We start from the raw sequence: 12,508 nt of genomic DNA, 5'->3' as shown, positions 1-12,508 counted from the left end.
GAAGAAGATCCATGCCAAGGGGAAGAGTCCCACCAAGAAGACTGCCAATGGGAAGAGTCCCACCAAGAAGAAGAGCCCTGCAAAAAAAAGGGCAGATACAAAGGGCCATCCATTCCACTCACCATTGAAATTCAAGGTTCAAAAATGTCGTACACTTAAGAACAGTAAGGGGGAGGCACCTAGCTCACCTTTAAAGCTACCATTCATGTTGCCAAAGAAGGTTGCCAAGTCACCCAAGCCAGCCACTCCTCAGGAGCCCAAAGCACCAACCCCTGCCAAGTCACCCGTGCCAAGCCCTAAGGAGCCCAAAGCACCAACTCCTGCCAAGTCACCCGTGCCAAGCCCTGAGGAGCCCAAGTCACCACCAACACCCACTCCTTAACTTTCACCCCCTTCTGAACACACAAAAAAGGGTCTCTGAGGATGCAGAATCCTCTTAGGAAAAAAGAAAAGTGGAGTTTCATGATTGATTACTCCACAAAATCTATGTACACTTTTGTTCATTTTGTCCATATGAACATATATATACCCTTTGGTGATCCATAATTTTGTACTTCAAATACTTAATACCAACTATTGATTCTTAAATGTGTATCATGATGTCATGGAAGTTTAAAACAACATAATTAATGTTCACAATAAGGCAGAGAGAAGATAAATATATTTACAAAATGATTACAATATTGAACTTGTTTTTTCAAGTCCTTGCAAGTGGCTCAAATACAACTCGTTTAGTGGGAAGGCATGTGATGCAAGAGGTTGAAATCTCCATCCTTGTGCTTACCACAACTTCATCCACTTTGAATATATACTCGGGATATGTTTCATCAAGAAACTCAAGAGATTCTCTAACATCATTTAGTCTCCAGTTTGTTGTTACGATTAGGCTTCTATACTTGGTGTGTGGATGGACTATGACCTTTAGTTCAAACTCTAGACAATTTTCCTGAGACTCGAGAGGAACCCAGCTACCTAATTTGCTTCTCCATCTCCTATAGTCATAGCCCATAACTAATGATTGACGACATAGTTAATATGAGATAGACATAGAATTTGGGCTTACTCTACAACTAATATTATCACCAATATGGAAAGTTTCTTTGGTGCTCCATCCGTCTCCAAGTACATTATCGAGTTCAGTCATAGAAAGTCTCCTATTAAGCCACATCGTCTTTTTCCTTTGCAAGTCCATTGTTTTGAAATATGCCACAAAGACATGTATAGGGAAGAACCATTGAACTTTAATCCTTCTTGATATCCTGCCCGGAGACATAGCTTTAAGAATGTCTTCTTTGATCTTGGATTTGAAGCTTGATATAGTCCATGCATCAGGAGCTTCCCAGTCAAGTGAACTTATGGTGGGAACGGGTAACTGATGTAGTTCTCCATATGCACCTTCTCGTGATGGAACTTTGTATTCTGCAAAATAGACAAACAAATCCATTGTTTTGTAAAAGGAAGGTGGCTTGTTAGCATACATAGCATCCGCAATCCCTTTATAACACATATTTAGGAATTTTGGGAAAAATGTGTAATTTTGGGACAAATGTTTGTGAACCAAGTTCTTGGGTGGTGGTTGGACTATGCTAGGTCGTGGTGTTGTAAACCATTGTTGTCAAGTTCCTACGTAGAGTTTCCATTATGCCAAGGGGCTACTGACCCCCCATCAGTTTCGAGGTAAATTTCACCAATAGTACCCCTCGCAAAATCTATAGCACTACTCTTGTACACTCTTACAACAAGGCTCAAACTAGAGATTGAGGCGTCAAGTGCCACCCACAATACAAAGATTCCACTTTGGTACTTGAGTTTTAGCTAAAATTTTCGAAATAGAAAACTATAAGAGGACAGTGAAATCAAAACAAGATGAAATTTGCGAGAGATTTTAGACATTCTTGGTGTAAGAAACTCGGATTAATGAGCTTCTAATTGGGAGGCATTGTGCAACATTTGAGGGAAAGGGACCACATGTGCCCCCCATTAACATTGTGATCCTTTGCCCCAACAACACCTAGCTAGGTATACGGTGCACATTTCACAAAAGCTCATGCGTTTTTTTAGGTCATGGTTTAGAATGTATGATGACAAATTGTATAAACACACTTGTGATACATAATTAAGGTGCCGAGGCAAATACTATTGGAGTAGAATGGAGATGAAGCACTTACTGAAGTTGTATTCCTATTTCGTATAGTTTGTCTCCTTCATGAGACGCTATACTCTTTTGAGATGATTGTCATGAATGGAGTCTCTCATAGCAAACTTGAGAGAAAATTGATGTAGTTACACAAGAGAACCAAAGATATGGAATTTACAAAACTAACCCATCCTTACCAAAGTGCGATGCGTAGACCACTCTACTAGTTTGTTGCTCGTAGGCCTGGAGATTTGGTGCAATATGAGACACCTTCAATAACATTAGTAATGGGGGCCGTTACAATATTGGCCCCCTTACCTTAGGATTTGATACTTCTTTTACAATTGTTAGAGCGCCCCCCCCCCCCCTAGCCTGCTGACTATGTGTAGGGCCTTCCAACTTTGGAAAGGCCTCTTAGGCGAGATATGCATGCCCATAATATCATTGTTGCGTATGACCTAAATGCTACAATCCAACACAAAGAAACTAAAACACCCTTGAGGTGGTTGAAGACTCCTTTTGACTGGTTGTGACAGGTTTGGAGACGATTATCTATTGTGGAGGGTGGTTCAATGAGCCCCTAGCTTGGGGGCGCCTAAGGAGACAACTTATTTCACAGAGTTTCAAAGCCAGCTTACATGTACATCATGTCGTAAGTACACATCATGTCGTAACTACAGGGCCCTCTATAATCAACTTTGATGGATCTTTGGGGAGTGTTGTTGAGGCTCGAGCTTTAGTTTGAGCAAGCTTTGGAGGAAATTATAGTCATTGACTAAGTCCGTCTAAGTTAACGACTATGTTTGATGGATCTTTGGGGAGTGTTGTTGAGGCTCGAGCTTTAGTTTGAGCAAGCTTTGGAGGAAATTATAGTCATTGACTAAGTCCGTCTAAGTTAACGACTATGTTAGGTTTCTCAGCCGCCACGCCTCTTGCTGTCGATCCATGTCAGCCATGCCTCTCGTGATGAACTGCCGCATGACGCACCGATGATAAGGTGGCACGTCGGAAGAAGAGGGCCTCCATAACAGTTGAGGGCCCAGCTATTGGAGAGAGAGGAAAATGGCAGGTAAAGCAATATCGGCGCTACCCTTCAGCCTGATGCACCGAAACAACACCCTGCCCTAAACTGTGATGTCTTGATCCCACCATGAATTGCTGCATGAGCTAAACGTCGCCTCAGTCTGCTTGGAGGAGCCATGATTTGTCCGCCTTTGTCATGAGCTAATTTTCAGTCAAACCTGAAGCGCAAAATCACACTGAGAAATGTCTGCTCTGGAGAGCCCTAAATCCTCGCCTATATCCCAAAAATGCTGTAGAGAGCGCTTGTGTGTATAAACGAGAAGCCCCATGCTGTTTTCAATTGCCGCTAAGCCTGCTTCCCTCGTCCTCTCACTGGTCCCCAAAGGCCCCTACAGGTGGTCTCCTCAAAGCTTCTACAGGTCTCAAAAAGCCTCGATTTCCTCTCAGAAAGCATGTGCCTACTTTTGCAGCATGATGTAGAAGATAGCCAATCCTTGCTTCCTCTTCTGTAGCAATTGAGTCGTTGAATGTGTAAAGTCCTAAGATACACATTAACTAGTAAATACCTTTTTTTAATGTGTGCTGAGGCGGTATAAGAAAACTCAAGTGATGTGCAGGTGTGCGGATATTTGATTTGGATGTGCAGTCTACACTGTCATTTTCCACCAAGCTTACAAGCGAGGAAGAGCTTGCTCGCCTGATACCTGTTGTGGAGGCAATTAAGAAGCTTCCATCCAAGGAATTTGTATGGTCTGCACCTGAATGTGGGCACATCATATGGAAAAGAGGACCTCCATACGAAGCAAGTGACAAGGATAAATATTGAGCAAGAGCTGCATGCATGCGCGCGTGCAACTGTCATCCATGCTCACCACATCCTACAAAGACAGTGACACTCGCTCTCTCTTTGCCAAAGATTCCACACTCTATTTTGCTGCCCTTGTGTTTTTGGGCAGGTATGCTAGCTCCTCTCTCTCTCTCTCTCTCTCTCTCTCTCATGCTTCTTGAAACAAAGACTTGCAAAGCTCTTTCTAAGTAGTCGAGCATTTAGTCTATTTCTCTTGGGCTCGAACTTAAGTTCGACCCTCGATCATATTGACTTGGATAGTTTTCAATAGACGTCATGAGCACAATATAACTTGTTTTAGTTGAGCATTCAGTTTTTGGATTCAAGGCTCCAACTTAAGTTTGAGCCTCATGACATAGACACTTAATTTTCAAGCATCATGAGGCTCCAACTTAAGTTTGAGCCTAATGACATGGATGCTTAGTTTTCAAGTCTCATGAGCACTCGAATATAACTTGTTTTAGTTCAGCATTTTATCTGTAGTTTCAGGGCTCAAACTTAAGTTTGAGCATCATGACCTGGATCCTAAGTTTTCAAGCCTCATGATTACTTGAATTTAACTTGTTTTAGCTTAAAATCAATTCTCAAGATTTGAGGCTCGAACTTAAGTTTGAGTCTCATGACATAGACGCTTAATTTTCACGCCTCGTGAACACTCTAGTAGAACTCAAATTTTCAAGAACACTTTTGATCTAGAAACTATCCTAAAGGGTTTGTATCTCACAAGGTTTGAATTGAGTCTTCATGCGTTCCAAACTTATGTTTCGGTCTCATGATTAAAGACTCATTTTATAAGCATCATGAACATTCTAGTAGGACTGATCTTCCAACCTAGAATCCATCTACAAGAGTCCTATCTCATGAGGTTGGAAATTAGGCTTGAGTCTCATGGGCTATTTAAAACTTTTTCAAGTTGAAATCCATCTTTAAAGGTCTCTAGCGCATGAGGCTCTTGACCCTCATGACCTTAAAAATCAATTATTAATCCTCATGAGAACTCTAGGAGGACACTTTATATCTAGAAGAGTCCTATCTCATGAGGTTGGAACTTAGGCTTGAGTCTCATGGACCAGAGACTTATTTAAAACTCTTTCAAGTTGAAGCCATCTTTAAACGTCTCTAGCACATGAGGCTCTTGACCCTCATGACCTTTAGAATCAATTATTAATCCTCATGAGAACTCTAGGAGGACACTTTCTATCTAGAAACTATCTGCAAGACTATCTACAACACTAAGCGTGAGAGTCTCACAAGCTAGAGACTCTTGGACAAGTATTTCCAATTGAAAGTCATCTTCCAAAGAGTGCCACAAACACTCTTTTTGACCAGAAACCATCCCCAAGTGTCTCTATAAGATGAGACCCAGAGTTTAGTCTAATCCTCATGATTCAAAAATTATTGTAAAATAGCTAAAAGTTATCTACATCAGCGATAGAGCTCAAACTTCAACCTTGGGCCTAGTTATTCTCTAAACATTTGTGATAGCTTGACTCAAGATTTGGACCTATTCAGATTCATGTTATGCCATCTTATCACTAAAGGTACATGCCCAAGTATTCATGTCCTCAAATACGAATGAGATTTACATAACTATGCTATGTCATCTGATCACTAAGGTATATTCCCAAGTATTCATGTCCTCAAGTACGAATGAAATTTTCAAAGCTATGTTGTGTCATCTTATTACTAGGTTATATGCCCAAGTATTCATGTCCGCAAGTATGAATGAAATTTGCACAACTATGTCTAGCACTCAAAAATGAATCAAACATAAAAGAAGTATTAATGATATTTGTTTATCTTGTTGTAAATTTTTTCATACTTTTAAGAGTTTTCATCATGATATATTCTTTTTTTTGTGGTTTTTGACTATATATCGTGTTTCTAAAAAGCACATTTGGAGTTTCATCAATTTCTTAAAAAATTCTCTTATGTTCTATTCAAGTGATCAATACAAACAAATAGAGGCCACTCCATGCTCAGGGGATGTACTATGTAGTCATGTTATGTACCTCATGAGTTCAATGGGAGGGTTTTTAAATGCAAAAATTTTAAGCAATTTAACAAAGATACATTCAAGTAAGGGGTTTTTATATTCAATTTTTAAAAAATTGCCTAAAATACATAGTAATTTTAAAGTTCACTCAAACATGTTAAAATAGGAGTTTTTTAATTACCCTACGAATGCACACAATATAGGGGGGTATGGCATAGTGCACCGCTCGAGGCTCCATGGAACTATCTCACTGTCTCATGGAATTAGATCCCATAATACATACTAATCTCTCCCAAAAGCAAGCATGTTTATGCTCATCATTAAGAGACATTTCTAGCATCGGTGCTCAAGAGAGGTCCTCCTCCAATCAAGCATGTGATATAAGGTTGTGCATTTGAGTGATGAACCACATTCATCTCCTCTTTGATGATAATTGATAATGATGCTTTTTTGTTTGTTTAGCTAATCTTAACCTATTCAAGATAAGAAAAAGGTACCCTCCCCATGAAATTGTCTCATGGACATATCCTTCATATATGTATTATCTAGTTGCAAAAGCAGGCATGCTTCTGCTCTTCATTAGAGAAAATTCCTTGCTTTGCTCTCAAAGAGATGCCCTCCACAATCTAGCATGTGATGAGTAGTGGTTTATTTGGACTCGGAACTACATCTCTATCCTCTTTGATTTGCTAGATAGTGATGTGTTTATATTGTTATTTTAATATTTAAGATATACAACAAAATCAAAGGGTACTAAATACATGAAAATTATATCATAGAAGTAGCCTATATCTACATATTATTCACCTGGGATAGTAAGCATGCTCATGTTGTCCATGAGAGAGAGTCCTTGCCTTTGTGATTAAAGAGATGCCCTCCCCCCTCATGTAAGTGGAACATGCACAAATATACTTTATTTTTGCAAAATTGTGGAACCTATCAAGTGAAGAGACTGAATTTTTTGAGGGGAACAATATTTGCATGGCTAACTAGATTGATATATGCAAGGACAAGCAAGGATATACTTGTATCACTCTAGTAAATGAATTAGCTTGCAATAGAGAAACATTAAAGTATCTACAAGCAGAAACACAATGTTTAAGGAGACATGGTTATCCGCTTGATATTGCTTCATCACATCTATCTTACTTTAAATATGAATTGCCTACATAACTAAGAATATCTTTTTGTTCTTCATGTGTTATCTTGGTGTTTCTAAACACCATAATCATTTGAGAGCCCCTCAACATGAAAATTTCTTGTGAACAAGTCCAATTTTGTTGCTCATTTGTTATCCTAGTTTCTTAACATTGTACTCTTTGATGATGCTTTTGATTCCATTGGCCTTACTTTAAAATGTCTTGAATTTGCAGACAATATATTTATGTGATTAGTGCAATGTTGGATGAAAGTGTTACTCATTAAAACTTACTCTTCCTTATCAACAATATTAAAGTCATGCTTCCAAATAATTTTTCATTGTATATACACAAGCACAACAACATATCTATGTGTTGAGGATATGGCTATGTGTTAAGGATCAATTCCTGAAACCATTCTCTAGTCACATAGAGTTATCTTGAACTAGGTATGAACCTCATGCCCACTTGCTAGTTTCAGTGAGGTGTGTGATGTTTTAATTAGCTTCAAACCTCCTCTTAATATCCTATAGAGCAACAATAAGTGAGGAGTCAATTTAGGTTTGAGTCTCACATCCATGTGCTAGTGCCTTGAACTAAGTTTGAGTGTGTCCACCTACTAGTTAAGCAAGCCATGTGAGGCTCAAACTCAAATAAAATACTCTTCTTAATATCCCGCATAGTAGAAACAAGTGAGGGTTGAACTTAATTTTGAGCCCCCAGTTCAATTTATATGGCACAAAGGGTCCCCACAAACAACCATGAGGTCAAACTTAACACAAAATACTACAATTTCAAGTCTCATTTTTAAAAATGGGACTTCAATAATTCCCAAAATTCCTAAATTTGTCTTTTATGCATTGCTTTGAACGTCCCACTTAGACTCTCCACAGGCTTCCATTCCACAGCTACCTTGAAGGAAATATATCTGGAATGGAATCAAAAAATGAGAAAAACAATGGGATAATGAAAAATTCACTATATCAATTTTTATTTTTTTTAAACTTACAGTAAGAATATAGTGTGGGATGTTCTTCCCAGTCTAACACCATATCCTTGGCCATGTACACATGTTGAACCTTAGCTAGCCAACCATTGTCGGTCACTTTGACAGCAAGAACACGACCTTTCCAATAGTTTTTTACTTTATCACGTTTAGTTCTCTTCACTCTGTGTACACCTTTGCATGGAAGCATTGTTACCCAGTCATTGACACGAAAAGATATGGGATTGCAAAGACCATCCTCTCTAATGCTAAGGGCGATGTGCAAAAGACGCCATGGAAACTCAGAGATTAGAGAAGAAGAAAGAAAATATAGACGGAAAGACTTAAACCTCTCACAAAATAGAGAGAGAGCGAAAAAGGTATACGTTTGAAAAAAGTAGGTGATTTGTCATTAATGCCCTTGTTTTGAGAGCCTTCTGACATAGATTTCGTATCTTTTGACAACGCTTTTGTGAAATATAAAATAGAATAAAAGATGAGACTTCATTACTTTGAGCCGCAAATTTAATGAGCTCTTTCGCCAAAAGCATCCAAATATCGTAGTTTCAGACTTATGATCAAGACATTTAGCGGTTCTCCGTCAAAATAGGACCACCAAAACCCACAATAGAGGAGACAAGAGTGCCATAATTTTGTATACTTGTCAAATAACTATTGGACTATTCCTTAATCCTTAGATTAACAAACAACCCTTTTTGAGTCGTTTTTGGCCCTAATGGGAGGAGTGGCACATGGAATTGGCAGTTCTTCTAGGAGTTGGTGAAGCCACAATGCTTCACGAGCAGCGAGGGATGCTTCTGTATACTCTGCTTCAGTAGATGATAGAGCAAGAGAAGTCTTGCGCTTGCTTTGCCAAGAAATAGAACCACCTACAAGAAGAAATACATGCCTAGAAATGCTATGCATATTCGGGTCTTGCCCGGCCCAGTCCGCATCAACAAAACCTTTGAGTGGCAGTGCTGATGAATGGTGCTGACTATAATAGGTGAGAGAATGATGGCGAGTGTGATGTAAGTACGTAGTGATCTCTTGGCAGTGAGACCATGGCATTTGTGAGGTGCCTTCATATGGCAAGATAATACATGACCGGTAAAGTTAATGTCAAGCCTTGTGCATGAAATGAGGTACCTTTGTTGGCCAATCAAGTGAGCATAGGGAAAGATTGACATAAAATCAGTATCATCATCAGATGGTGGCAGAGATGTGAATAGTTTATGCTTGACAAGGTGGGGGGTGGAGAGTTGTGCATTAGAAGAGAGAACACCTCACCAAATATGTCTTCAATGTATTTACGGTGTGAGAGTTTGATGAATTTTCCATTTGAATCCCTGTTGACCTCTACGCCCAAGAAGTAGGTCATAGGGCCGTTGTCATGGACTGTGAATTATTCCTTGAACATTTGCACAACATGTGAGACATATGTCTCATCACTAGCAATGATAGGGATGTCATCAACATAGACACCAATGACACATCCATGAAGAGAGTATGATAGAATAAATTGGGGTCGAAAGTGCATTGTACCTATCCCCATTTAATAAGGAAAGCATGCAAGTGCTTGAACCATTTTCGTGCAGACTGCTTGAGACCATATATAGGCTTATTTAGCTTGCATACATAGATAGTGGGATCATCACATAGAAGTAGGGAGGTTGAGCCATATAAATGACTTCATCTAGCCATCCATGTAGAAAGGTAGCACGAATGTCAATGTGATGAAGAGGAATGTCAAAGAATGCGTCTAATGCAACAAGTATGTGAAATGATGTGATACCCATGACGGGACTATAAGTATCAGAGAAATATGTACCATGTTGTTGCGTATAGCCCTTCACAACAAGCCTTGCTTTGTAGCATTGGACAGAACGGTTGGAGCGATGCTTCTTCTTGAGAATCCATCGGCAACCAATGACATTGGCGTCGTCGCTCCTTGGCTTGATAGTCCAAGTTTGAGCTTCTTCATGTGCTTGAAGCTCTTCCTTCATGGCTTCAATCCATTGTTCACCTTCGGGACAGGCAATGGCATCTTCGAAAGAGAGCATGTTCTCCTCGAGCTGATCGAGGATTTTGATAGAGAGGTCTGCGTCTTCTCGAATCAAGAATTTGGAGAAGGAAGTTGCTTCGTAGATGGCTTCGGAAGAGCGGTGTCCAGGGTGAAGGGGAGACAAGATGTCTTCATCATCCAATGGGGCTGATTCGGATGGTCGATTAGAGTGTTGATTAGAGGCCTTGAGGGCTGAGGATGAAGAGGAAATGCTCATGGGAGTGATGGTGTTTCTACAAGTAGTAGAAGTAGGCGGGGTTGAGTATGAGGATGAGACTACAATAGGTGTGTGCCATGCTTAGAGGCGATGAAGGAGAAGCTAAAATGAGGGCTGTTTTGGGGCCGTCTTTGAGCGAGGTAGGGGGTTGAGATGGTGTGTAGCTGTTGGAAGAGCTAAAGAGTGCTTCAATTGGTGCTTATGAGATTTCGATTGGCATGATACAGAGGGCTGAGCATGTGTGTGTGTGTGTGTGTGTGGGCATTGTGTATCATGTTTCACTATTGTTTAAGGAGCATGGGAGTGCCCATGAGTGGCACTGGTGGATAGGGCGCCGAGATGAACGCATGTGATTGGGGGTGTGTGCGTTTAGTTATAGTTGGCACTGTAAAATTATTATCTTTGCCCAGTATCCATGCTTCACAAAATGTGATTGGGGTAATTGTGGTTTGTAGACCCACCACTAGCTCCTTCTGCTGCATATCCTTGAGCACTTGTTGTGAGACATGAGCTAGCCTATAGTGCCAATTAAGTGTCTCCTCTTGCCTAGAAGAATTGATGAATGATGAAAGTGCTTTGGGTTGGACCTTGCTGGAGCCGAGAGGATACAAGTGTCCTTCCTAGGGGCAAGATATAGAAAAAGGCTTGTGATTTGTATCAATTGTGTGCAGGATGCACATATCATGCGTGAAAGAAATTGTAATGCCCTTGGAGGTGATCTCTCCTATGGAGATAAGATTCTGCTTTAAACCAGGTACATAGTATACCTTGTCTATGTGAGCTATAGTGCCATTTGGTAGGGTAATGGCAACAGTGCCATATCCTTGAGCATGTTGAATTTTGCTATCCCCCATGAGGACTTCAAGTGGGTGTTGAAGAGGAGTGTAGTGTGCAAGGTAATCAAAATGATATGTCATGTGATGTGTAGCTGCAGTGTCTAGATACCAGATAGAAGAGTTGTGATGTGTCTTAGAGGAGCTGAAGCTTGCAGCAAAAAGTTGTATAGAAGTAGGGTGTGTATCACCATCATAGCTTGAAATATTAGTGAAATGAGCATGATATTTCTGATGATAGCCTCCATTTGCTTTATGTCCGTTGAATCCTCCATGACTACCATGATGCTTGGTTTTGGACCTGCAGTCCTTGGCAATGCGCCCGAATTTCTTGCAGCTGTGGCATTGAAATTGACAATAAGGCGCATTTCTAGGGAATTTAGAACCACCTTTATGCAGCTGCTTTGAATTTTTGTAGTGGTGGTTAGGACCACCTTTTTTGGAATTGATATGAGTGGCTAGAGCCACTGGAATAGAGCCATTAGACTGGTCTCTTCAAGCTTCCTCTTGATGGATTTTGGATACAAGACCTTGCAATAGCATTTGGGACAGATCTTGAGTAGTAGCAAAGGCTCTCCAGCTTGTGGGTAAAGCTGCCAACAATAGAAGCATACATTGAAATTTCTTTGAAATCCCATTCCAGAGATGAGAACTTCATCTAATAGTGGCTGCCAGATGTCAAGGAACTTGACTGCAGATTGGCCTTCTTGCATAGTATTGTTTACAAGCCCCTTGATCAGGGAGACTTGATAAACAAGATTAGTGTTCTCATAATTGTTGTTGAATAACTCCCAAATAGCCTTAGAGTTGGATAGAGTCCACACTATTTGGACTTGCCTATCCTCACAATGGAGTATAAATAATCTCCACTTGAGCCGTAATGTCCCTTGAATCCCATGCCGAGTGTAGCTCTATGTCGGAGGCGTACTCATCTTCACTTGGTCTTATTTCATCTCCAGAAATAATCTTCCAGAGGCCAAGTTTCTTCAAATATAGCTCCATTATCAGGTTCCACACATTGTAAGTTTTCCCATTGAGCTTATCAATGGTGAAATACCTTGACTTGGTGGTTGCAACCATAGGTGACGAGGCTATCCGACTAATCCTTGGAAGTGAGAGATGGTTGTAAAATTAGGCTGTTGCTTTGAGAGAAGGCTCTTAGAGTACTTAGGAGCTCAAGTTCTTGAGCTCTAATACCATGTGAACTTGAGCAATAATGAGTGTTGGGGTATAAAGCCCAATGTGGTCGCCCAGGTAAGTGGGCGG

General features: G+C 40.3%; 1 pseudogene; it reads right to left on the bottom strand.

The window, feature by feature from the left end:
- Positions 1-697: 697 nt before the first annotated feature.
- On the bottom strand, positions 698-1,480 carry LOC147419693 (uncharacterized; annotated as a pseudogene).
- Between the last annotated feature and the right edge of the window lie 11,028 nt (positions 1,481-12,508).

This window comes from Adiantum capillus-veneris, chromosome 29, assembly GCF_014529385.1.
Source record: "Adiantum capillus-veneris isolate H3 chromosome 29, ASM1452938v2, whole genome shotgun sequence".
NCBI classification, from domain to species: Eukaryota; Viridiplantae; Streptophyta; class Polypodiopsida; order Polypodiales; family Pteridaceae; genus Adiantum; species Adiantum capillus-veneris.
Note: the sequence above shows the minus strand (reverse complement) of the source record. Positions and strands in the feature narration are given on the sequence as shown.